The sequence below is a fragment of the Monodelphis domestica genome, chromosome 1 (assembly GCF_027887165.1).
Source record: "Monodelphis domestica isolate mMonDom1 chromosome 1, mMonDom1.pri, whole genome shotgun sequence".
NCBI classification, from domain to species: domain Eukaryota; kingdom Metazoa; phylum Chordata; class Mammalia; order Didelphimorphia; family Didelphidae; genus Monodelphis; species Monodelphis domestica.
In genome coordinates this window covers 133,054,663-133,079,711 of record NC_077227.1, presented here as the reverse complement: position 1 = coordinate 133,079,711, position 25,049 = coordinate 133,054,663, and the positions used below count along the sequence as shown (strand labels likewise).

Below are 25,049 nucleotides of genomic sequence, written 5' to 3'. Positions count from 1 at the left end.
TCAGCTTCAGAGGGAAATGGATATGAATAAAATAAAACTGGGAAAAGTGGATAGACTCCAAGTAAAATATACATGTACAGAAGTCTCTGATCAGTTCTGAAGATGTTGACAGATCAATACTCAAGATAACTCAAGATATAGAATATACCATAGGTTTAGAAAAACTTGGGGATCTCATTACTAAAGAAAGTATAAATTAAGGAAAATTGATAGCTACTGTCCCAAATGGCTTTTTTCTCATTTATATGAAAATTTTATGAGAAAAAAACTACATTCGCATCAAGGATATTCCTGATAAGATATTAAAAGAGAACAGGAATACTTTCAAAAGAAATATCCCATGATATATATATATATATATATATATATATATATATATCTTTACTTTCACACAGTTGACTGAGAGATAGTGACAATAGGTCTCAGTTGTTTTTTTTTTACTTTAAAATGTATTTGATATGACTGAGCAAACACTGCCTTAAAAGTTTTTCTCTAATAAAAATGTCTTTCATACATATACAAAACTTATGAGTCCTTGAAAGATCCATAGGTATTCTTTCCACATCACCACTCTCCCAATTGCATATTCAATATATTGCAGGTCAGTTTAAGAAATGAAATGGAAATTTAGGGGAAGTTTTCCAGAAGTTTCAGATGACTTGTGAAGGCCATCAGATGACAGAGGAAAAGTTTAGGAACTCAGAAGTCTACAAAATATATGTATAGTATTATATAATATCAACATATTTTATCTTGTAATATCACAAATATAAACAATCTTTTTTTAAATTAAAGTTTGCAAAAGAATATGAAATCTAACAGACAATACACAAAGGCTAAAAATATAGAGATATCTTTAAAAATTTAGTAACTCATAAATGTGTATAAGGTACTGTAAACACCCCATAAAAGAAGAAGAAAATTTTCTCATTTTTTTCTGTTACAGAGGGAGGGTCAAAATTTTTATGCAGATATTCCAGATCACTGGCATTCATACCCATAACCCCCACGATGTGGAAGGAATACAGAAATAACCTTGTTTGATGACCCACTGACTATTAATATCAAACAAAGCATAAAACAGGGAGACATATGCTTGCCAAAGTTATTCATCATGGAGTTTCAACACAAGCCCAAATCAAAGATATACTCTATATATGGTGAATTCTTCAAGCCTCAGAACACAACAAAGTCTGCCAAAAGATAGCTGTAATTACTCTTAAATGTTTGATCTTATCACATAGGAAAAGCCACATGGATGAAAAAATATCTAATGTCCAGACACATGATTGTTTGGAGTATGGCATAATTGCAGCAAGAATACATATATATGAACTATAAACTTTTAATCAATGTATGTTCATGTATATAATTTCTATCTCTACAAATACATATGAATACATACATATGTTGGTCAGAAATTGAGAATGGACAAAATCCTAAGCTCAGAATTGACCAAGAGACATAAATGGACCAGATTTCTGTTATAAAGCTGCAAAATTGTTTTACTAGTTCTACAATTCTCCATAATATTTTTCATTAAAAAATAAAGTTTGTTAGATCATATTATCTGAATTTTAGCACCTTTGTCAGAAATTTCTGAAACTTATAGCTCTTTGGTCAAAGTCAACAACTTCCAAATATCCTGGACATATGCAGTTGAATTTTCAAGAGCTAAGTAGACTTCTCAAAATGGTCTCAATGATTGGGTCATCTTCTAAAATTATCTTGCTTTCCTGTGACCTTTTTGAATAATCTCATTATGAAAACAAGAAAACTTTACTGCATTGAATCCATAGTTTTAAGGCCAAGCACCATTAATAAATTCATAAAGGAAGGTTATGGTTTCCTGACTTGGGTCTTCATTTTAAACCATGCATGTCATGTGTTCCAGGCACATAACAATATTTTGGGAGCAATCCTCTACTAATGAATGGTAGGATGTCAAAAATAAAGCATGATATTTCATGGTCTCAGGAAGTTCACTCATAATTGCATTTGTTATAGCTGTGCCATCAAAAGTTGCATTTCCTCTATCTAGTTCATCCATGAGTGCCAGGGAATGCTCTGTTGCATGATGTAGCATGCAGGACATCTCATACATTTCAATAAAAACGATACTTTCACCTGACATTATTCTTTCTGAAGCAGTTCCATAAAACATATCCCATCTTCTAAATTCCAGTATTTCTCAAACATTTTTGTGTGTATGTAAACAAGGATCAGAGGATCAAATATGTAATCCCAGAAGGGATCTCAGAAGTCACTTAGCTCAACCTCCCATTTTATAGAGGAAGAAAGAGAGACCCAAAGAGGGTAAGTGACTTGTTTAAGGCCATAAAGGTAAGAAATAATATTACATGGATACTGGGCAGTGAAATTTTTTAAGAGGGTATTTTACTTCACATTGTAGAGGGGGTGGAAGTAACTATATATGCAATATATTAAATACAAAAAGAGAGGCATCTTGGAATAGTGGGTAGAGAGCTAGTCTAAAAGTTAGAGAGATCTCAGATTTGGCATGCTGACATAAACCATCATGGTATCAGGAGTTTTGGCAGAGAAAGTTATGTGATCTCCTATTGCTTTAAGGAAGTACATTTAACTCCATTGTTTAAGTGGAAGGGGGATGTTCTTGGTTTATATTACTTGTAAGTTGTACTACCTTTAGTCAATCTGGGGATATAGAAGCAATAGGGTCTCTTCATCATCTGAGAAAATCCCAATACTAAACTAAGATACCTGTATGTCAGAAGAACCCTCACTGAGGTGTTTCCTTTCCCTATTGGCAGCAACCTGATTAATGGAACCCAGACCCTGAAAAAAGCAAATTAAAGGAAATAGTGGGGAACAATATTGGGAAAACAAAATTGTGATGTCTCGATTGTGATGCTAAGGATTTGGGGTTTTATTGAGTATATTAACCATCAAAGAGCAATGGTGATATGATCTGTACTGTAGCTTATAGAGGATTAATCTGATCTTGATGCACAGAATGAACTGATTCAAGGAAGAAATAAGATGAAAAATCCCATCAGTATAGTGAAAATTAACAAGAATCTGCTTGAGATTGATAGCAGTAAAAATTATAAGGAGAAGATGGATTTTTGTGGCGATCATTTTGAAAGTAAGCTGCTTGGCAAGCAGCAATTATCAAATAGCTAAGTGTTCCAGGTTCTATAATTGGGTGCTAAGAATTGGGAATGAAAAGAAAGGTTGAAAACTAGTCCTTATTCCTAAAGACTTCATTGTCTAATGGGAGAGAATGTAGAAGCAATAGACCTGGCTGATGGTCTCACATTTGGGAAGGAAACCCTTACTTAGTTCAAGGGGATATAAGTCAATTTTCTCATGTCTACTGAGAAATACTATCAGCCTGTCCTGAGAGATCATTATCCTTTGTATTTGAAAATCACACTGCCAGAAACTTTTGTTTTCTGTGACAGGCTCCCTGTTGACAGTGGTGATGAATTGTATGCTTCTATATCCATTTAATATCTCTTTTTCTAGTTCTGGAAAATATAACTACAATAAAAGCCAGAAAAGTAAAACATTTTCTACTTTGAAAAGCAACCAAGAAATGGAACCCCACAACTGGACATGGTCAAATATAGGCTGAATAATTACTGGTCAGGAAGGTAAAAGTAACTTCTGTATTATATGGAAGTTGAATCAGATAGTCTATAAGATCCAAGTATATATAATTTTATGATTTAAATTTATGATTCCTTTTCTAAGAAATCTGAGTATCAGGCTTGGATCATTAATGGATGGCCCTGGTAAAATGTCAGGACCTCTCTTTAATAATATGGTTCATTTTCAACCTCTGACAAAGGTCTAATTTCTCCAATTTATAAGGCACTAAATCAATTGTACAAAAAAATCAAGCTATTTCCCAATTGATAAATGGGCGAGAGGCATGAATAGGCAATTTTCAGATAAAAAAATCAAAACTATCAATAAGGACATGAAAAAGTGTTCTAAGTCTCTTATAGTTAGAGAAATGCAAATCACAACTAGCATGTTGGTTAATATGACAGCAAAGGAAAGCAATAAATTTTGGAGGGGATGTGTCAAAATTGGGACACATGCATTGCTGGTGGAGTTGTGAAATGATCTAACCATTCTGGAAGGCAATTTATGAATTATGCCCAAAGGGCTTTAAAATACTGCCTAATATTTGAACCAACCATACCACTGCTTGGATTATACCCCAAAGAGATACTAAGGAATAAGACTTTATACAAAAATATTCATAGCGGGGCTCTTTGTGGTGACAAAATTTGGAAAATTAGGGGGTATCCATCAATTGGGGAATGGCTGAACAAATTGTGGAATCTGATGGTGATGGAATAATATTGTGCTCAAAGGCATGATGAACTGGAGGGATTCCATGTGAACTGGTACGAGCTCCAGGAATTGATGCAGAGTGAAGGAAGCAGAACCAGGAGAACAGTACAATTGAACCTCTCTACTAGTAGCAATGCAATTATCCAGGACAATTCTGAGAGACTTATGAGAAAGAACACAATCCCCATCCAGAGAAAGAACTGTAGGAGTAGAAACACAGAAGAAAAACATTTGCTTGATCACATGTTTTGATGGGGATATGACTGGTGCTCTAGACTCTAAATGATCACTCTACCACAAATATTAATAATATGGGAATAGGTCTTAATCAATGATACATGCAAAACGCACTTGAATTGCTTGTTGGCTATGGAAGGGGGAAGGAGGAGGAGAGGGTAAGAATATGAATCATGTAACCATTGAAAAATATTCTTGATTAATTAATTAAAATTTAAAAATATGTTTCATTTTCCATCACCTTAAACTATAAGAATATCAGAATCTGTCTCATGTCCCTCAAAGGGTCCTTCATCATCTGAGGCTGTGATGCTTGAGTTTTATGGACTGATTGGTATCAACACTGGAAGAAGAGATGGGAATCTGGCTTCTCCATTTTGCTTCATCTTCTAAATCACATCTTTATTTTTGTATAATGGACCCCAGTTTGTTCAAAAAGTCATGACAAAAAGTGGAGGGGTTAGTAACTAATTTCCAAGTACTCTATTTTTATGTTACATCTCTGAGGTCCTGAAAGGCTCTGTTATTTCAAGATCACACAATGTATTGTCTTATTTCCTATACCTTTCCTAGAACCTTTTAGTCTATCAAAGAGAATATAGAATTATGCAGTTCTTTCAATGTTGTCCTCAATACAATCCATAGGCACTTTCTATCCCTTCCCCAAAAGAGTAGGGCTCAGACATATAATAGCTGGGCAGCCATAGTGGCATTCACCCCAATACACAGTTAAATAATGCTTCCTTGGCACATTCTGGATTCTGCTCCTTGCAAACCTCTTTCCTTAATAGAACACTGCTGGACAGGCAAGCAGCAGTTTAAAAAAGGAAACAACAAAAAAAGACAAGAAGGAGAAAGAAAGGTGATAAGAAGAGAGAGAAGAAAAGGGAGGGGAGAGAAGGGGAAAAGAGGAGAGGAGAAAGGAGAGGAGTGGAGAGAAGGGAGGAGAGGGGAAAGGACAAGAGAAGAGGATAAGAGAGGGAAGGGATGGAGAGAAAAGGGAAGGGAAAGGAAGGGAAGGAAAAGAAAAAGACAAGACAAGAAAAGAAAAGAAAAGAAAAGGAAAAAAAAGAAAAGAAAAGAAAGGAGGAATGAAATTATATATACTAGACATGATACCAAAAAGTATCCCATGTTAGTCAACCTCTGAAGAGAAAAAGAGAAATAGTTTAATTCTTGGGGATTCTTCTCTCTCTCTCTCTCTCTCTCTCTCTCTCTCTCTCTCTCTCTCTCTCTCTCTCTCTCTGTCTCACTCTCTCTCTCATTATAATATGCATGAATCTCTTCTTTGAAGAGGTGTTAGGACATGGAAAATTGCATTCATGTACTATCTGACTTAGTTGATGGAATGGTTCATTTTATTGATGTGTTTTGTTTTTTATTTCTTTTTTTTTTAATTTTGGTACAAGGGATGACTCACTGGATAGGGATATATTCAGAAATAAAATTAATCTAAAAGCAAAATATATAAATAAAAACTAAGACCAAAAATTATCTTGTGGTTCATTTCACTCAATGAAGAATTTTCCTAAGAATAAAAGAATATGTCCTCTCAAATGAAACCTGCAAATAATGAGGCCAAGGAAAACATAATGTGAATTTTAGATTTACTCCACCCTGTTTACTCTTTAGAATTCTAGCACCCAGGAATGTATACACCCCCACTTAAAGATTAATTGTAAGGGAGGATGACTGGCATGTGCTAACAAGTGACAAATCAGAAACAAGTGACTGACCCCCTGGGCTGTCCTAAGTCAAACTTAAGCCACCATTGGTGCATGTGAGACACAGGAAGTGATGTAAGGAACTGCCTTTATATTTTTGCATCACTTCCTGTGAGAGGGGTTTTTGCAGCTTTTGGCATCCTTTGTGGCTTTGGCAGACTTTTGCAGTGGGATTGACTGGGAGGAGCTCTGAGGCCTAGGTCTAGGTGGAACTGCTTTCTTGAATGCCACATGGTGAGTGAAGAGGCTGACTCGCCTTTCCCTTGACCCTTCTGAAGGTTCAAGCCTCCAAGGAGACCCCTCATCTTGGAGGAGGCTTCCTAGCTTGAAGCTGAGTTACATTTAATCTTCTGGGAAGGCCCCTTGGCTGAGGCCTCTGAACTCCCCCTGGCTTAGACCAGGCCAGAGCAGATCTTCTACCCTTTCCCTCTTTCTCCCTCATTCTTAATTTCTTCCTTCTATTGTAAATAAAATACCATAAAAATCCCATTCTTATTTGAGTATTTAATTGGGATTTAGAATTTAAATCTCTGGTGACCACTAATATAATATATTCAGTCTCAACCCTAAATTTTACTCTTAATAATAAATGATAGAAGAGACATTAAATATAGCAAAGAACATAGTATGAATATGATCTGAAGTCCTTTAAAAATAATAACCTAAAAATCATATGTAGCACCATGAATTTTTTTTCAGAAACATGAGTGGAATTTGTTCCTTGGTAAGGGGACACACACACACACACACACACACACACACACACACACACACACACACACCTGTTTCTTCCTGAAGCTGGCTCACTGTCTTACTCTAGCATTCTAATTCCACTGTCACTCATAATTTGTTTTAATATATTATCATCTTTAAACAAGTTACTATAGAAGATTCACTCCAAATAAGGTTACCAGGCATCATAGTTTCTGAAGCACCCAACATTGTATGTAGAACTTTTCAGCATTTTGTCTGGCAATATGATCACTTCTCCTAGGTGATTCTGGATTCATTGAGTTCATCATACCTGGGAATATCATTTTTCTCTTCCTCCTTTGTGCATGTATCTTCATGCTTCCTTTCTATTTTGAGCAATAGAGGATTGAAGCCAAAACTCCAACATCTAGAACAAAATAAGAATCATGATTAAAGAAAGAGTATAAAGAAATCAACAGGATCAAAACACAACAAATTTAGATCTGGAAGTGAGCTTTAAGGTCATCAAGTCTGAATTCCTTAGCACAGATAAGGACATTTGGGTATAGGTAATTTAAATGATTTATTCAGAGACACAGAGCTTTACTGGTAGAATTTGAACTTAGATCTTTCTGGTTCCCATAAATACTGTGGGGTCATTTAGTTCTCCCCAGGAATACACTGGAATTTTAAAAGGGAGATTCCACAATTTTCTTGGAAATTTCTTAATGTCCAGGATGAGTTTCAGAGCCTACTCCCCCTGGAAGACTATCATTTCAGGGATTCAAAATTTCTGTCTTTCACTGGGGTCATGTTCTTTCCTGTTTCTTCTGTCATCCATCATCAAAATCTTAGAAGCAGGAAGGAATAGTAAAGATCATTTAGTTGGATCTCCTCCTCATCTTCATTGTTTTGACTTCTCTGTTTTTAGAAAATGAAATGGGGTGCAGTTGGGTAGCTCCTTAGTGGATTGAAAGCCAGGACTAGAAATGGGAGGTCCTAGGTTCAAATCTGACATCAGATACTTTCCAGCTCTTTGACCCTGGGCAAGTCACTTGACCCCCATTGCCTAGCCCTTACCACTCTTCTGCCTTGGAGCCAATACACAGCATTGACTCCAAGATGGAAGGTAAGGGTTTTTATAATTTAAAAAAAAGATGAAATCATTTTTGCTGTAATAAAAGAAGAGATGCTCACACCCACAGCTTCCTGCTTCACATATGATTGTTGTCTGTGTTTGAGTTTCACTGCAGAGATTGAGAGATGACAGGAATCAGAGTGATTTGCACACAAAGCACTAGATTAGGGAGTAAAGGAATCTGTGGTCTATCTGCAGATAAGCAAAGGTTATATAGAGCCTTGGTGCAAACTCTTAATCTCTCCCCTCTTTCTGAAATCATCTGTTGGTCAAAAATAAGTAGGGATACTATTGGAATGAAACAATATGTTTGAAATTGTTAGGAGATCTTTGAAAAAAACAATACTACACAACCACAAAATCACAATAATAAGAATCCTGAAAAATGTGCAAATAGACCTCAGAGAGGGCAGTAGTTATTTCATAATAAGAGACGCTAAGTAGTATTTTTGAGGCCATTTTAGTACCTGATAAAGTTGTAAGAAGTAGTCAGGTAGCACAGTGGATAGAGTACTAGATTTGGGAGTCAAGAAGACTCATCTTTATAAGTTCATATCTGTCCTCAGACACTCTCTATATGACCCTGGGCAAGTCACATAACTCTGTTTCCCTCAGTTTCCTCACCTGACAAAGGAGCTGGAGAAGAAATGGTAAAGCACTCTAGAATATCTGCCAAGAAAATACCAAATGGGGTCAAAGAGTCAAGATGATTAAAAGTATAATTGAAAAAGTCCAAGAGAGAGAGACAGACAGACAGACAGAGACAGAGACAGAGAGAGACAGAGACAGAGACAGAGAGAGACAGAGACAGAGACAGAGACAGAGAGAGGGAGAGAGAAAGATTTAGAATATGATAGGAATGTACAATTTCTCAGAAGTTCTACTTCAATGCAAGGGAAAGGGAGGTGGGACGTATAGCCCTAGTTTTCTTTCATTGGCAGCTTCTCGGAAAGTTTCATACTTTAGCTCCCAAACCTAAACTTAACTACTAGAAATAGATATGCTGCTAATTATCAACATTTTTCTGACCCTGGTGCACTGGATGTTTCCTTTCTGCCTCAAGTCAGCAGATGAAGGAACCAGAGACTAGCCCTCCCACCAGGAGAATGTGTCTCCACAAAGGCTTGTTATATTGCTAAATGACGCTCTGTGTGCTATGCCCTGCCAACTTGGTTTTCATGCTTCGTGGTTTAACAGGGCTGTTTCCTGCCTTCTAGTCATATGAAGCAGTTGGTGTTTCTCTGAAGATGAGCATATATCACTGGGCAGATAAATTCAAAATAAAAACTTATCAGCATCTGTCCTCTCTGATCAGCTGTTTTACCAATAATGCAATATGAGACTAAATCTGGATATCTATTATCTATTAAAATGATTTTCTTCCAACAACCATTATGTCAAGGATTTCATAGAAGCAGTACAGTCATTTCTGTCTCATTACCTATCTCATTGATATCCAGGAGATATCAAGCAGAAAGATTTATTTCACTGTTGAAGAAAGAAGTAACAAGTCACATATCTGAGCAAGGTTTTAGCATACTCTATATTTTGCCACTGGAAATATATGTCCATATGACTTGTGGCCAATTAGAGAAATGGCCTCTTTTTATGGAGGGAAGTAGTTTGGGGCTTTATGAGATCTTTCACATTTCTTTTGCAGAATATACCAGATGCCAAAGTCAACGTTGACTCTTAGGCTATGTCCTTTTATGCTATGTTATAGAATCATAAAATTGTAGTCTAACACGTATCCAAAGTATAAACCTTTCTTCTAGTATCCCCATCAGGCAGTCATCATGTTGCCGCTCAAAGAACTGCAATGACTGGAAATTCACTCCTAAATAGACAGTCCATTCCACTTCTTGATAGCACAGATTTTTAGAGTTTGTCCATACATTGTGCCAAAATTCACCTCCTTGTGATTTTTGCTTCTAGTCCTGTCCTATGGGGTTGAGCCAAGTCTGACACCTCAACCACATGACCTTTTTAAACAATAATGATTAAGGAATTTAAGGATTTAATAAGGAATTAAGGATTTGGAGCCTTTAAGAGCAAAAGAATATAAGAATTTCCATACTGGGTCAAACTGATTTTACATGCAGCCTACTGTTCTGTCTTTGGGAGTGTGCAGCTGTGTTTTTCTACGGAAAGAAATACTTGTTCTCCTTGACTTCAATCTCAATAGCTCAGAAATGGAGTCCTGTGCATCTAAGTTTCTCTTATTCCATTAGAGTTTTGTCAGCCATTAATTTATCTACACTATTTTAAGAAGCTATTTGTATTTTCATCCTGTGCCATGAAAGTATGTAGTATAGTGGAAAGAGCCAACATCTAGAAGGTCAGTGATCAGAAATCTACCCAGGTTAGGCTTTGCAGCCCTGAGCTAGTCATTTACTCTCTTATGAGACTTGATTGTCTCATCTATAAATAGAGAAACTAATCCTAGAAGCACTCTAAAGATCAAGTGAGATTATATGGCATTACTTTGAAAACAGTGAAGCATTGTTAGAGTGTAAGGCAGGACTATTATTCAATTCAACATTATTTATTAAGTACTTAATATATGCTAGATTAGGGCAATTAGGTGGGATGGTGGATAGAGCACTGGGAAGATCTGAGATCAAATCCAGTCCCAGACACTTACTAGCTTTGTGACCCTGGGCAAATCATTTAACCCTTATTTGTCTCAGTTTCTCACCTGTTTAATGGGGACACCATAGAGTTGTACATGACTGAAGGACTGAACACCAACACCAACAATAACATATATTAGATATGTTGTTAGAGAATATAAGCATTTAAAAAGTAACTCAGTTTCTACCTAGAAGGAGCTTACATAATAACCTACCCTTTGCCCTATCCCTATTTGCTTCTTTCTAGGTTTAAAGAATGATTCCTTATTCAACCACCTACTATATATCAAGAAATGTGCAAAACACAGACCAGCACATTAATGTAAACTCTACATATGCATTTGCTTTATGATTTCATTGACCTTAACTTTACTTTCTTTCATCCATCTTCTTTTCAGCTCCCCTGATTACTTTAGGTGTCGGCTAATCTTCTTGAGATCCACTATACCTTCTTTAAAGTAGAGGAGGAGGAAGTATGCTGTAGTACAAAGATTTGGAGGTTAGAGGACTTTGGTTCAAATATACCTCTGACATCAACTGCTTTTGTAAACTTGAAAAATTCACCTAACCTGTCTTCATTTCCCCCCTTTTTTAAACGAAGGGATTATATTAGATGGCTTCTGAGGTCCCTTTCATATCTAAGTTGATGATCTTAGAAAAATACATTCAGAATTCAAATATGAGATGCCTGGTAAAAGTTTGCATGAAGAAGTAAATATATTGTAAGAGCTTAAAAAGAACCCTTCAGCTCTGTGACAAACTCCCTAAGTGACCTTGGACAAGTCCTTCACCTCTCCAGACCTCAATTGATTCATCTGTAGAGGGACTTGTACTAAATGACTGTACCATTCTCTCAATGTTTGAAATCTATGATTTTGAAAAGAAGTCATATCTTCTCTGAATGTCTGATAGCAAAGAGGAAGAAATGGAAACCTTAGTAGTGGAATAAAGCAACCTGACACATTTCATTGTTTGTTCATATGAACAGAACTGAAACCTGACTCTGGCTCTCCTAAAGACCCTTAAATAAATGCCTTCTTCTGCTGTCCTCAATATTTCCCTATGTACTATCCCTAGCTTTGAGAACTTTTTTCTTTGCCTTATTCATTTATTTATGATATTTTTTCCATAATTACATGATTCATATTCTTTCCCTCTTCCCTTCCCCCTTCCAGAGCTGATGAGCAATTCCACTGGGTTATACATGTATCATTGTTCAAAACTCTTTCTGTATTATTAATATTTGCAATAGTGATCATTCAAAGTCAAAATCCCCACTCATATCCCCATCAACCCATATGATCAAGCAATTGTTTTTCTTCTGCATTTCTACTCCCACAGTTCTTTCTTGGGATATGGTTAGAGTTCTTTCTTTGAGAGTTCTTAAGGCAAAAGTATTCACTATTTTATGTCTTTGGGATAGAAAAGTTCTTTCCTTAACCAGTAAAGAACAAAAGCAAATAAGTAACACGGTGAACTTACTCTCTGAAATCTATACACTCAGACCTCTAACCTCCTAGCCATTGAAAAGGCAGATATTTTCAGCTGCTTTTCAGTTTTGATGATGAATTTGAAGTGAACTAAGAACATTTTATTGCCTGCTCCCTGTTATGACAAATAGAACATCTTTGTGAAAGTAATAACAGTGCAGATGACTGTAGCAAAGGGCTTAATCTAGATTTAGACTGTGGAACACCATGAAGCTAATTGGCTCTTCTGAGCATGGGACTGATGATTTAAGTTTTGGAGTAGCTAGGGGCATTTAGTTCCTGAGATCTTGGACAGGGTCTTACTTGGCAAATGATACTCCACAGATGAAACTCAATGAAACCAGGATATTTAATACTATTCACAAACTGATGATTCTCAATTCTAACAAGTATGTCTAAGGGTTAGGCGATGCATGAAAGGCTGACCAGGTCAAATGAAACCTTGAGAACCTGTACTGACCAGCAATTCAGTATCTGTGATAGGTAATAAAACAAAATAACATCAGATCATTTTCATTCAAATGGATCAACTGTCTTCTGACCTGCACTAGCATAGTCTGTTGAACCAATTTAAAATTTCTAAGCAAAACTTGTCAACAATATCCTCTTTCTTCATCCTAACTCCCAACCTCCTCCATTAACTGTTTTGTACATGGCAAAGGTATATGACATTTTTTGTGGATGATGTGAAAATCTGACTGTTCGAGTAACCACTGGTAGACTAAATATGTGAGCATTCATTCCTCCTTTAAGGATCACCACAGATGATACTTCCTCTAAGAAGCTTTCATTGATTCTCATGGTTATCAGTGGTCTCTCCTTTATCTGATATTGCAGAGAATTTAATAATTCTTTTGTGCTCATATGCTATTCTGTTCTGCATCATTATTAGTTTTGAAGTTTTCTAATTAATTTTTCATGTAATGTATAATATCCTTATAAGAGACCACATGGTAACCAGATCTATGTATTCACTAAGCTTTGTATTTTCTCTGTGTCCAGCACAGTGCTCATCAAATATTGCATGAATAAATAAATATTATTTTCTGTGTGTGTTTGAGCATGTGTGTGCATGTTTAATAATCCCACTACTAGACTACAGTTAACAACAAATCATTAAGTCAAAAACTTTGCATTAATTATCTTTGTACCTCCTCAGGTACAAAAGGCTTTGAGACTTTTTTTTTAAAGGTTTGGGCTCAAGGTTGATTTCATGTAGGGAACTCTCAAGGAGGAAATATATTGTCCCTAAGCAGATTTTATGTCTGTTCAGCTATTCAGAGTCCTAGGGAATTGCTTAGGGAACTAAGAGGCTGTGACTTGTTCAGGTTGGACCAGAGATTAGATTTGAATTCACGGCTTTATGATTGCAAAGCAATCTCTCTATGAACTATACTATTTTACTTTGAGCACAAGCAGATACCAATAGGTTGGTGAATGAATGAATGAATTCTGAAATGTTCAAATGGAGAGAGAAAACCTTATCTTTTTTTCTGCAAACAGTAAAAGTTTAATCACTTGAGCTCAATATCATTCAATCCCTAGCAGTTCAAAATTCATTTTTCTTCCTGTACTTCTCTCTATTTTTTAGGTAACAATATTCTGACTATTCTATCATCTTACTCTCTAAGCTTTTACATATGAGTTTATAGTATTCTTTGATTACTCAGTAAATCAATTGTTTAATAACTAAACCACTGTTTATTTTTTAGTGTCCTTGTGATGGTTATTGATTTATGTGTATTTGATTTTGTAATTGATTTATGATGTATTAATATTAATTCACTATAATGGGTATCAATGTCCTTATTTCCATCTACTACCCACTTTCATTATGAATAATTATTTGAACTAGTCTAACTTGAGGTGTTTCAGTGGTACATATCTTTTTTTTTTCTTCTTTTCAGTTTTGTGTTAATTTTAAGCTTTCTACTTAGGATCGGGGAACCTGACAATACACAAACAGTGACTCTCTCAGCAAGTCAGTGAAAACTGTATAATCAGTTTCATTTTTTGTGATATTGTTTGGTGCTCACCATTTTCAGCAGCTAGCATTTTAAAGAGTCTTTATCATGAATACAAAAGCATGAGGCTTTAATCTTGTCTCTAAAATTTTGGTATTCTTTTTTTCTTATTTTTAATCCATGTTTTCTAATATATTTTCATCAAACTTTCCTATTGCTTCCTATTCCCACTGAAATCACCAAGTATCAACATATGTGTTGACTTAATTCAATGCTCTTATTACATTCTTCATATAATTTCTCTATCTCTTCATACTCTGTGACACATTAGTACATAAGCTAAAATAATTTTCATGATGATCTTCTTATAAGTACTTTCATATTTACTGCAAAATGTGATGACCAAATGTTCCAAGGAATGAAGTTCCCTATTGGCATTGGATGCAGAATAAAAAAAAAAACAATTGATACAAATCTTTTATTTGATTCCTCAAGAAGAAACTGTGAGTCAGTATACCATCTAGTTGTAACTTTATTCCTTCTTTATTGATGAGGAAAATATTAAGATTTACTGGAGTCAATTATTCTAGGAGTATGTTCACTTGTTAATCAGTTGGCCAACATCTATATTTAGTTAGTTAAATGGTCAAAAACCTCAGCGATTACTAGTACCTTCTGTCTCCCCTCCGCCACTACTTACTCCCATAATAGAAGAAGCAGAAGGGAGCATCAAAGACTAAGGGTCATTTAGTACTTGTGTTTTTATTTTGTAGGATGACATGGCCAAATAATTCACTATCAAATGTTACCACTTATTAGTTACTCAGGTAATGCTATTTTCCATCAACTGCTTTGCTTTGTTTGACTTCATAAAATGAAGTTGATGCCTCCCTTCAGCTGATTACCTGAAATCCCATCACCATGCAGATTGATTTAGTTTTGATATTCAATACCTTGTTAAGTACCTTAGTTTCTTGCACCTCTGTTTGGAGGGTTGGAGAGCAAGGTGATAAACTTTTCCTAAAGCCTTCTTTTATAGAAGGCTCAAGACTTTCAGAACTTTCCAGCTAACTTCATTTTCCATAGAAGCACAACTTGATTTTGACTTCACAGAACATTATGTTCCCATTCTCAGCTATCTTCTTAGGATCCCAATTTTTGGATTTCCTTTTGTGTGAAGTCTTCCTCTATTCCCCCATCAATAAAATTATAACATATATTTGAAAGACTCATATAACTTTTAGATTATGTTCTATTTTCTTATTGGCTATTATTCATGAAAAACACTTCCCTCTGACAATGAAGATCTAGATTTCACTATAGTTAGTGAGAGCACAATGCCTTTCATATAGTAGGTATTTAATGAACATTGAATTAAATGGAACCAACTGGCCAGACTCCTGATCTAATAACTCTCCATACATGGCTAGGTTGATCTTTTAAAAACTTTTTTCAAGTGAATTTATTATTTTTTATTTTAAAAAATTTAAACTATGTTTTTCCAACTTATGTGTAGATGTAATTTTGATAATTCATTACTGACATTTTCCAATCCATCTTTTCTCCCTCCCTCTCTTCTTCCCTCCCTCCCTTCTCCTTCCCTCCTTCATTCTCTTTGAGATTGCAGGCAATATGATATAGGTCAAATATATGCATTTATGCAATGCATATTTCCATGTTCATCAATCATGTTGTGAAAGAAGACACATATTTATGTTACAGAAAAATTCATGGAGCAAATGAAGTAGTGAATTATATTCTTCAACATGCTTCTATCATGTTGGATGATCTTTTTCATCATGAAACCCTTGGAGTTGTCATGAATCTTTGCATTATTTATAATAGTTAAATTATTTATAATTGATCACTCTATATTATTGTTGTTACTGTGTATGGTCTTCTCCTTGTTCTGCTCACTTCATTTTGAATCACTTCATATAAGTCTGTCCAGGATATTTTGTGATTGTCCTTTTCATATTCCTTATGGCATAATAGTATTCAATTAAAATCATATATTACAGCTTGTCCAGCTATTCCCCAAATGAATGGACATTCCTTTGGTTTCTAATTCTTTACCACTACAAAAAGAATTTCTAATTATTTTTGTATAATTAGTTCCTTTTCCCTTATCTATGATCTCTTTGGGATATAGACTTAGTAGTAGTATTGCTAGGCCAAAGGTTATGCATAGTTTCTTTGAAAACTTTTTTTCAAACTGCCGTTTGGATGATATTGAAAACCATTCCCACTTGGTAGAAAGTTACAGAGAATATACTCCCTTGACATAGATTTTGAGAACTCAGAGTCACATCCAGACCATGATAAGGCATCAGAGAAGCACTTTGTGGAAGAAATGCATATATATATTCACACATATATATGTGCATTTGTAAAATGTGTATGAAAATATAATAAAAATCTATTATAGCAAAAAATAAAAAAGAAAGTGAATCAACAACCCTAACCTATTAATCAAATTTGATATATTCAGTATTCTACATTCATAATTTCCTACTTCTTCAAAGTAGGTTGGAAAGTATAGTCTTATATTTCTTCTTTGGGGGCCATTTGTTTTGATTTTGTTACTGTTCTTTCCTTTTGTAAACCTTAAAATTTTTAGACTTATGAATGTTGGAAATTTCCCCATTGGGAAATCTCATACTGGAAAAAATTTCCTACTGATAGTAAGAACTCTATTGGAATGTGAAAACCCTTGGCATGGGAGGATCCTTCTCCTCCCTATTTAAGATTACTTTAGGACAGAAACCTTTTGCTAAACAATGGAAAGGGTTTTGACCTATGCTTAAGCATAGAACAGGAAGTTCTTTGAGGCATGATTGATTTTAGAATTGATACAATAGAGATACTTGGAATGACAAAACCAGGTCTTGGAACTTACAATCTCCACCCTACTCAGTCTAACAGGATTTAGGAAGGGCTGCAGCATAGATCAAGATTTAATTATTTGAGAATATGACCTACCACAGACATGTGCAAAGGGAACAGACCTCTGGATGGTCCTGGGTTAAGCTAGAGCCACCATTGGCACAGGGGAGACATGGACAGTGATTGGTAGATGTGAGAACTGAGGGGAGGGGACTTAGATGGTTTCCTTAAAGATAGCGGGATCTGAGGAGAGAGGGAGGAGGTTTTGCTCTGAGCGAGGTGGCTCTGAAGGAGGACTGAGGAGGTTGCTCTGTGGGAGGACCAGGAGAGAAGGCTGGCTCTGAAGGAGGAGAATTCTCTAGAAACATTTCTTGAAAGGAGGCTCTCTTGAAGGTGGAGCCTGAGGTTGGCATGAGAAGCCTTACCTAGAGAGATCTTGGGTGAGTGATAAAACCTACTGACTGATTTATTCATTCTTATTCCTTTCTTACATTCTCTATTTTTCTATTGATTAATCAGTGTATTATAAATTAAATTTCTCTATAAAACCCAGTTGGCTTGGACATATTCATAAATTGGGAATATATTCCCTGGCGACCATCTTATATTTATATAAACCCTAGACACAGTAGAAAACATATTTCAGCAGTCATAATTGTTATATATTTCCCTTGCTCCCAAAACATTTTAATTATCACAGTTTATGACTCCCACTCTCTTATCTACAACTATTTGATGCTCAAAACTATTTTAAATCTAACACTTTTACATTGATTTAGCCACTTTCTCTCTCTCCTTCTCTCCCTCCCTCTCTTTCTCCCTCTCTCTCTCTCTCTCTCTCTCTCTCTCTCTCTCTCTCTCTCTCTCTCTCTCTCTCTCTCTCTCTCTCTCTCTCTCTCTCTCCATCTATTTCTCCCCCATTCTATTTGCTTCATTTTTAAACTATCCATATAAATCTTCCAGTGATTTTCTGTATTCTTCATATTCATAATTTCTTATGCCATAGAAAAATTACTTTTCATGAATCACAGCTTGTCCAACTATTCCACAAATGGCTACACCAGAGGGCTTTAGATGTTCAGCTGAAGACTTTGTATTTTACATTCGAGATCACTGGGAGACATTAAAAGTATCCTGAATAGGGGAATGACATAATCAGACATGTTTTCTTTATAAAGATTATTTTGGCAGTTATTTTGTGAAGTATGGATAAGAGAGAAGAAAGACTAAGGCTGGGAATTCAATTAGAAGCTTTCAACACTGTAAGGAAGCAATGCTGTGGAGTGAATAGAGTGGTGTGGGTTCACATCCTACTTCAGATGCTTACTAGCTATGTGATCCTGGGAAAATTGCTAAGTTCATTTCTGCCTCATTTTCCTCATCTATAAAATGCAGAAATTGGACTGAATGGCCTTTAAAGTCCCTTGCAGTTCCAAATTTATGATCCTATAATGAGTAAAATTTTTTATATCTGGGCTAGAAAATAATACAGCTAGATTTATATGGATGGTAAAAGGCAGAAATGTAATATTAGTTCTAGCTACTAACCAAGTAAATTGTGAATATTCATTAATAGATCTGGTCTCATCACTTCAGTAAATCATTCTTCAGAATGGTTCATTATAAAATGACCACTTCATAATTTAGTTATTCAATTTAATCTTTTTCTTCATTTTTCTTTTACTCTGACAGAGAAGCAGCTTTTCTTTATCCTTTTGCAAGAAAGCTCAAAAACACCAAGGTCACAAGGGAGGCCTCTCCAACTCTATGTCCAAAATACATCTTTTTCCTTTATCCTGTTTTATATTCTGCATAAGTCAGTGATTATAGGCTCCTTGAGACCCAGGCCTGTGTCACTCATCTTTGTATTCAATGCCTAGCACAGTGTCTTGAATATCATAAGTGACTAAGAAATGCAGGTAGTATTGAATAGCATTCTAGAGGGAAGCTAACATGTTATTTTAGAGCCTTTTTACCCCTCGAGGTGATAATTGCCCCCTGAATAATTCTTTGCATTAGTCTATTAATTGTGATACATTTAAGATCCCACACTTGCTTTTCTCTGTAATCCCTGTGTGTTCTGGGGCTCTTCCTTTCATTTCCATGTTCAGTATTCTGAAGGAATTCCAGCTCATTTTCACATCTTCTTAAGTTAAGCTATGGCTGTTGTCAGAAAATGGTAAAATAATATTCCACAGATACAAATATAACTTTTGGATTATGCCCTATTTTCTTATTTCATATCCATGCAAATGTTTCTTTCTAACAAAGAACATCCAGATTTCCAATTAATTATACAACTTACCTTACTTGTTTTTAAAGGAAATTTCAGGTTCCCAAGTGACACAGTGGTTAAGGCTCTGGGGCTAGAGTCAAGAAGTACTGAAATCAAATTTGACCTCAGACACCTACTAGTTATATGACCCTGGGTAAGTCACTTAACTTCTGTTTGTCTCCATTTCCTCAGCTTTAACATGGGGGTAATAATACCTACCTCAAAGGGTTATAGTGAGGACCAAATAAGACAATATTTGCAAAATTCTCAGCACAGTGTTTTATGGTAAATGCTTAATTGATGCTTGTTCTTTTTCTCATTCCCCTTTAAATGACTCATAAGTAGAGTTGAAAGGGATCATAGAATCCATCTACTCCAAACTTTCATTTTACAAATGAGGAACCTCTGAGTTGTCCAGAATCACACAACTAGTAAGTGTCTAAGTAAGGTTGGAATTCAGATCTTTCTGACTCATAATCCAACCCTCTCTCCACTCTAAGGAAGTAAGAAGGTTGAGTCATGTGTTAAGAAGTAGCTTGGTCTAAGAGAAAGAGCTCCAGATTTGGGCTTAGAAATCTTGGGTTTGTGTCCTAGATCTTCTACTCATTCCCTCTGTGAGCTTACCTGAATCACTTTTCACATCCTTGAGTCTCAGTTTTCTCATCTGTTAAATAAAGGTGTTGGACTAGAAAATCTCTGAGATTCTTTTTAGTTCTAAATCCATGAAAGTTGCCAAGGTAGAGTAACACTTGCCATTTCATTGAGCAACTTTCTTTCTATCCAAAATGGAGACATAAACTTCTGTTATAGAAACAAATGTAGAAGGAGTGATCCATGTCTTTGTAGCCTCACAAGTTTATCTGTGTCTCTATGGAAGAGAAATCAAAGTAACAAATATTTCATATGAAGCATCATTATATTTTTAATCCTTTAAATGATTTAAGAATCATTAATTTTTTCATCATAATTCTATCAATATCTGGAATTCCTGGAAAGGAGCTTCTTGTCTCTAGATCAGCTAGGTAGCAAAGTTGGTAGAGTTCTAGGACTGGAGTTAGGAAAACCTGAGTTCAAATCTAGTTTCTAATACTTCCTAGATGTGTGACTAAGCAATTCACTTAATCCCATTTTCCTAGATATTCTTCTGTCTTAGAACTGATATTAAGACAGAAGGTAAGGATTGTTTTTTTTAAAAGAGCTTCCTCTCCCAAAGGTGCTCCATAATTTAGAATAATAGGAAAGTACTTTGGGGTCCTGAGAATTAAATAATTCACTCAAGGTCCCAAAGGGAGTAAGGGATAGAGATAGATCAAGGACTATGGACTTGAATCCCCTGATTTCAAATCAAGCCTTTTTTTAAAAAAACCCACCATGCAGCATCCTCTGTCTCTAAGCACTCTCTCCTTTCTCCTACACTGCCTCATAGTCATGATCAATTTGAAATAGCTTTTGTACACCAGCTGACCCTAATAGCATTTGTAACTCAAGTATAATTTCTTGAAAACAAGGTACAAAGTCTTTCAAAATTAGCTAGTATTCATTTTCCAAAATGGTTGTATAACTCTTTGAGATTTGTTTTTATTTTGTTTTGGTTTCATAGTCTCCTTGAAGAAAATTCAGGAATTTGACAGTTTAATACACACATGCACACATGCACACATATACACACAGAGATACACACACATGCACATGCATATACAATCCAAAGACTTTTGGGAAAATGTAGGTAATAAATCTAGCTCTAACCTAATGGTGACCACTAAAAATGCCAAGAGAAAATGGATAATTTAGTGGGTTTATCATTATACTTATTAATAATAATAATAGCAATCAACTTAAACAGTGGTTATTGTAAGGAAGTAGCTGACAGAAGGGAAATGCCTGACAGGATTGTAATTTTGGACGTGGTCCCAGTGGAGCCAAGATTGGTATGCAGTATGCCAAGGAGAAAACCTAAGGTGAAAAATAAATACAATATGTTCCTTACAGTAAAGTTTATATTGTGCTTGAGGGTAGAAAATAAAAGAGCTTATATCTGGAACCATTTATGCACATCCATGTATAGATAATGTGATTTAAAAGCCACCAGTGCAAAGCTGTCGGTTATGGCTCTATATCATCATGAACCAAGACTCTCTCCGTGCCTTGCACAGTGCTCTGTGTCAATTGATTTGTTGTTCAGTTGTTTCAGTCATGTACAACTTTTCCTGACCCCATTTGGTGTTTGCCTGGCAAAGATTCTGGAGTGGTTTTCCATTTCCTTTTCCAGATCATTTTATAGATGAGGAGACTGAGGCAAATAGGGTTAAATGACTTCCCCAAGGGTATACAGCTAGTATCTAAGGCCAGTTATGAACTAAGAAAAATGAGTTTTCCTGACTACAGGCCTGGCACTCCATCCACTGAGTTTCTTAGCTGCCCTATGTCAACTATTAATAAAAGTTTGCTAAATTGTATCTTTAAGCAATCTGCAAATGGATATTTTAAAGATGTGACATATGAAAATATTGTTAAAAGCATAATAGTTAATAGTCATATTCCATTTTAAAGCTTGCAAAATGCTTTACATGTATTATTTTGCTTAATCCTCATAATCTTCACAAATGTAAAATCTTACATGGGTTCAAAAATCAACTTCCCATGTAAAGATGGGTAGAGACACAGCTAGAGAGCTACTCATATAAAAATATTGGGAGATTTTTAGTGGATAACAAGCCCAAGAGATAAATTTATGGGTGAGTACACAGTTCATATTTCTTTTGAATGTCTTATATTTATTAATCCAAGATTTGTCTTTATATCTCATTTTCCTATAATTCTAGTATTTGGTCAGTGAGTCTGTGTTTGCTTTATTCATGCTACTCACAATTTTATATAGTTAGATGCAAAGATTTAATCTGTCCCAAAGTTTTCAATGATATTAGAAGACTGATATTTGTAGATATCAGAAAATGATATTTTGGTGGTTTTGGAGGCCAGCATAAAGTCACACCTTAGGTGGGATTTACAACCTGAAAGCTCTGTGATGCTTTCCACCATTAGTATTGTTTCAGTGTCTGAATTTGGTCCTTGATAATGTGATGGAGCTTCTGAAATTAGTTTTGGGGAGAGGAAAAGGAGGAGTTGAATAAGATAAGGAATCCATAGCTCCTGAACATAAGAAACTTGGAAATCACATAAGAACAATAAAACAACACAAAAAGAAACAAAATAAAAACAGGACTATGATAAATGCAAAAGAGGAGTGTTATGAGAGCAGATAGGGAGAAAATACTTTCAGCTTACACAAAAGGAAGAAATAGTGGCTTGATCTCCCCTTTGGAGGAGCATTATTCATTCATTCACTGTAATCTGTTGTTAAATACCCTATGTAGAGCTCTATGCTGAGTACTAAGGGAATGATGAAGTTGACATCATAAATAATCTATACTAAATTAGATCTTATAGAGCAGCATGGAAAGTGGATGGGAAACTAGGGGAGACTTGTTTTGAGTGCTCCCTCTGATTCTTTCTGAATATGTGATCATGAGTAAAACATGACCAGTTTCCTCATCTGTAAAATACAAATAATGGTATCAATCATGGCTCACTCATAGTATTATTACTAAAAATCAAAGGAGTTCATGCATATAAAGTAGTCTGTAACTGGAAAGACCTACATGAACTGATGCAGAGTAAAATAAGCAGAACCAGGAGAACATTATACACAATAACTGAAACATTGTGGGATAATCAAATGTGATTGATCTTGCCACTAAAAGCAATATGATGATCCAGGATGATGTTGAGGACTTAAGAGAAAGAATTCTATCCACATCTGGGGAAGGAACTATGGGACTAGAAATATAGAAGAAAGCATATGATTTATCACTTATTTATATAGGTCTATGATTTAGGTTTTGGTTTTAAAGTGAATAATAGGGAAATAGTATTTGAGTGATAATATATGTATAACCCAGTGGAATTGCTTGTCAACTCTGGGAGAGGGGAGGGAAGAGAAGAGGGAGACAACAAAAATCTTGTAGCCATGGCAAAAACAAATTAAAAATAGATAAATAAATGAAATAAAGCACTCTGTAAAGCTTTAAGCATTGTATCTTAGCTGCAAATATCAGTAGTAGCTAAGAAACAAATATAGACAATGAACAGCATTACAAATTATTTCATTAGACAGTGGCCAACCAAAACTCTATGGGAGATCTAAAGAAAAAGATTAAAATTGTAACCATTTTGATTGAGGATTTTAAGCAGATTTTAAGAATTTTAAGAAAATGATTTTAAGAAGAAAAATAAGGTTGGCAATAACTCTGAAAGAGTGGATCGTATGTTAACAGGCAGAAGTAAGGGACTGAGAACATTCTTAGTGACTATAATATTGGATTAAAATTAATTTGAAGAAAAGACAAATGTAAAGTCACATACTTGGCTTCAAAAAATCAACTTCTCAAGTCTATATTTGTAAAACGAATAGATATGGCTAGACAGCAATTCATATAAAAATATTGGGAGGTTTTTATTGGGCAATGAGCTTAATAGATGCCAACAGTGATATGACAGCCAAAAATTCTAATGTGATCTCATTTTGAATTGAAAGGAATAAGATACTATCCAGAAAAAAAGAGTTCATGTTATAGTTCATCATCTGAATTGATCAGATCCTATCTGAAGTATTGTGTTAGTTTAGGGCACCAAACCAGTAAAATCATTTTTAAAATACTGTAAGAATGGGAATAGGAAGCCTAGGACAGTAACTGATTCCTCACAAAGCTTCCCTGCTTCCCAGCCTCACAATTAATGTCAAAGGAATTGCCAAGCTCTCAATCAATCAGACCTACAATCTATATGTATTCCTTGGCTCCTTTCTCTCACTCACACTAGATACATAATCAATGCCCAAACCTCATCATTTTTGTTTTCACAATATCTCCTCTAGATGAGCCCATCTCTCTATTCACCTACTTACCTGGTTCAGGTCCTCAGTACTCTTCTTATTGGTGCCTTTACCTTATGATTCTCCCCACTTGAATCCATCTTTCACTTAGTTGCCAAAGTGACTATTCTAAATTAAATATATGACCATTCTACCACTCCCACCCCAGTAAAAAAAACTAACAAACTTCAATGACTTCCTATTACCTCTAGGATCAAATATAAATTTCTCTGGCTATTTTCTACTTCTTTCCCAAACAGTTTATACTTTACACCTCTCCACACACCCTACAATCCAGGAACATAAGCCTACTTATTTTTCTTCTGAGACAATATTCCATTTCCCTTCTCAGACCTTTTTTCCTGGCTGTTCCCTTTGCCTGGAATATTCTTCCTCCTTACCTCTTTCTCTCAATTTCATTGGATTTTGTCATGTCTCATTTCAGATCTCGCTTTCTGCAGGAGGCCAATCCTAGTGTATTCAGCTGCTACTTTCTGATATTATCTTCCATTGACCCTGTGTATATATTTTAGGTATGTTGTCTCCACTATTTGAACATGGGCTCCTTGAGAATAAAAACTGTTTTTGTCTGACCTACAGTTAGTACTTAATAAATGCTTGTTGATTAACTGACTGACTCTATTATGCCAACTGAAGACACTGAAGCTATTTTGCTTGGAAATGTGAATACGGAGAAGGAGGGAAGCATGTTGTCTATCTTCAATGATC

The 25,049-nt window shown here is 35.4% G+C and overlaps 1 pseudogene; it reads right to left on the bottom strand.

The window, feature by feature from the left end:
* Positions 1 to 1,606: 1,606 nt before the first annotated feature.
* LOC130458857 (DNA mismatch repair protein Msh6-like) lies at positions 1,607 to 3,102 on the bottom strand (annotated as a pseudogene).
* Positions 3,103 to 25,049: the final 21,947 nt, after the last annotated feature.